Source organism: Danio rerio, chromosome 2 (assembly GCF_052040795.2).
Source record: "Danio rerio strain M-AB ecotype USA chromosome 2, GRCz13ab, whole genome shotgun sequence".
Lineage (NCBI taxonomy): Eukaryota > Metazoa > Chordata > Actinopteri > Cypriniformes > Danionidae > Danio > Danio rerio.
In genome coordinates this window covers 4,611,852-4,614,843 of record NC_141022.1, presented here as the reverse complement: position 1 = coordinate 4,614,843, position 2,992 = coordinate 4,611,852, and positions in this window count along the sequence as shown.

The following is a 2,992-nucleotide window of genomic DNA, read 5'->3' as shown; positions in this document are numbered from 1 at the left end:
TTTAGCGGATCCATACTTGGGAATGGTTTGCTATGCAAAATCTCAAAGGGGTTTTTGCATTGAGCCAACACAGATGTGGTACAGCGGGACGACCTTATGAAAGACTACATGAAATGTTTTGCTTGTACAAAAGCAGATGGTTTCTTTGGAACTGGATCTGTGTGTTACACTGAACTACACTGTAAAACAAGGCTGGGTTCCATACTATTGATTTGTGTCTGGACAAAATGAAGGAATTAAAGGGCACCTAAGATGAAAACTATGTTTTGGGAGCTGTTTGGACAGAGCTGTGTGTAGGTATAGTTTATACCTAGTTTCTTATTGATTTTAAAATATTGCTTCTTACCTATAAAGCTTTAAAAAATTTAGCTCCTGTTTATCTAACCAACCTCCTGTCTCACTACAATCCAACCCGCTCTTTACGATCTCAAAACTCAGGGCTTCTGGTAGTACCTAGAATAGCAAAGTCCACTAAAGGAGGTCGAGCCTTCTCATTTATGGCTCCTAAACTCTGGAATAGCCTTCCTGATAACGTCCGAGGCTCAGACACACTCTCGCAGTTCAAAACTAGATTAAAGATCTATGTTTTTAGTAAAGCATACACTCAGTGCATCACTAAGCGGTATGATACATGAATGTGCTCCACATAGGTTTCTGCATCTTGTATGTATACACTACGAACAGCAGCTACGCTAATTATTCTCTTTCTTCTCTATTTCCACCTGGAATACTCATCCCGAGGCCCTCAGACTATGCAGTGCCACAGATTCAATCCAAGACCAGTGAGAAGATGATCCCACGGTTTCAATAATCCTGGACCAGGCCGTATCCTGAGCAGATACTGTGGTAGTCATGGAGGAGTGGAGAGCATGAGACTGATTGCTGAAAGACCCCAGTGACAGACGAGTCTCTGCCAGTGACATACTCACACTTGCAGCTTCTACACGATGGACGTCCTGCGTTCTACAACCTTTGGTCATGCTCAACTGAGCCTGGTTTTTCTCGAGGTTTTTTTCTTCACTTTCGTCAATCGGTGAAGTTTGTTCCTCGCCACTGGCTTGCTTGGTTTGGGAATTGTGGAGCTGCATATCAATGAATTTGCTCTTCAGAGTTGGGACTTTCAGCAGTGAAAATTAAACCACACTGAACTGAACTAACTCTGAAAACTGGACTGATACAGGTACTAGAATTTCTATTGGCCCGTTTCCACTGAGTGGTACGGTACGGTAAGCTTTTATGGCCATTTCCACTGTCAATAAGCGTATCAAACCAAACCATACCATACCACTTTTTCGGCACCCTTTAGAAAGGGTACCAAACGAGAGAAAAGGTACCAAAAGGTGGAGCTACACGCGCAGCCGAACGCTGATTGATTACAGAGATACGTCACGAGCTCGTGGAGCTTGACAGAATGTAAACAAAGGATCCGCCATGTTCTAATACACAGCCGAGAGATTACATGAATATAACGTTACTATATGCAAAAAATAACCAGCCATGGATGACCCGGACTCAAACAAACCGTGTCGTCTTGATGAACAGACACAATGCAAAGAAAAACAAAATCTGCCGTGTCCTGTTGTTGCTTTACGAGCCCGTCTAAAAGTGTGAGCAGAATTCGCTTTCTTTTGGGAGCACGCAATCGCGTCTATAGTTGATATAACAAACTTCTTGAGCTGATGATAATAAAGTGTAACGTTACGTGATTGTTGAAGTGTCTCCGTCATCTGATCCATTCAGAAAGAAAAGGACAAGCGCGAGAGTAAAGCGCGGAAAAAAGGAGAAACCCAGCAAAACACAGGAGCAAAAGTGTTTAACAACCTGAATCACGAACAAACTGCCATGTTTATCTTCGCCTTTTGGAGTATTATGAACTGGGAATGACAAAATTACTCTCTAACAGAGCTTACATGTGCTGCTGAAGATTACAGACACAGATGAGAGGTTTGTGCTGATTGTGGGCTATATTGCATGTGTTTTTATACTCAAATAAGGACTAAATGTATGCTGTGTGTAGTTTTACTGTAATTAATAATATATTGTAGACTGTAAGGGGCTGTATGTGTTCATATATGTTGCATTTATGTATTTATTTTATATAATTACAGACGTTACAGTGGCCTATTTCACACTGTCATATATCTGCAGTTATAATCAACTCATGTTCATAAAAAAGTTAGTAATAAACATTTATAAACAAGTATTTATGTGTGTAAAGCATCTGTTTAAGTGCTGCTCATTATGATATGTGAACGATCTGTACAGCCTTACTGTAGACATTTATTCGAGCGAGGATGAGGTCGACTTAAACTTTGTCATACACCACGCCCACCAAAAAGGGTACCCTTTGTGGTGGAAGCGCAAGCCTGATAAAGGTGACCCGTACCGACCCGAACCTTACTGTACCAGTTAGTGGAAACGAGCCATATGTTAAGCTGCTTCGACACAATCCACATTGTAAATGCGCTATAGAAGCTGTAGCTATAGAGGCTGTTCAGAGTGCACTTATTTAGCCCTTTCTGTTAGCACTCATGATGAGTTAGTGTGCTTTAAAACAGTGTTTTTGAAACCTCTCCCTATCAACTAACCTCATCTCTGCATGATTAGATCCTGTAAACACGCAGCAGTTGATTTGATTTCACTGCTGACCACAAACGGTCGTTTTGCAAAGAGAAGAAGGCCTCAATTTAACGATGGCCAAAGTGCGACTGCCTTATTTTGACATCGAGGATAAAGCGTGCTTTGTTTTATGATGTTCCGTTCATCATTCTTGCTGCCTCTGCAGCTCGATTTTGTGATAATCAGGATTGTTCGACGTGAATTACGGAAGCATATTTTACTCAATCAGTTATTTTAAAGCCTTGTCCGCAGCTCTGTTGCGTGTTTTTGTTGGCATGGTCATAGTGTGCATGTGCGCGCTTCAAGTCTGCTTGTCTTTTTAACTCACTCTGGCCTCGCTGTTCAGATAGCCCTTTAATAGCGATGACGTGAG